Raw genomic sequence first — 205 nt, forward strand, 5'->3', positions numbered from 1 at the left:
GTCCATCTAGATTTGTCAAGGCTCTTTACATTGCAAAGAACACACCAATTTTAACCAGGTTAAGTGAAAAAATGGACTATATTGACTGACAGAGCTGGGAAAGTATAAACATCTGATATTTTTGTTTTTTCTTTTTCTTTAAGCCTCCTCCCTCATTCTCTTTCAAATATTTGGGGTGAGGCTTTATAGCGAGCTCCAGTGATAG

This window comes from Galeopterus variegatus, unplaced genomic scaffold, assembly GCF_000696425.1.
Source record: "Galeopterus variegatus unplaced genomic scaffold, G_variegatus-3.0.2 Scaffold1584, whole genome shotgun sequence".
Classification (NCBI taxonomy): domain Eukaryota; kingdom Metazoa; phylum Chordata; class Mammalia; order Dermoptera; family Cynocephalidae; genus Galeopterus; species Galeopterus variegatus.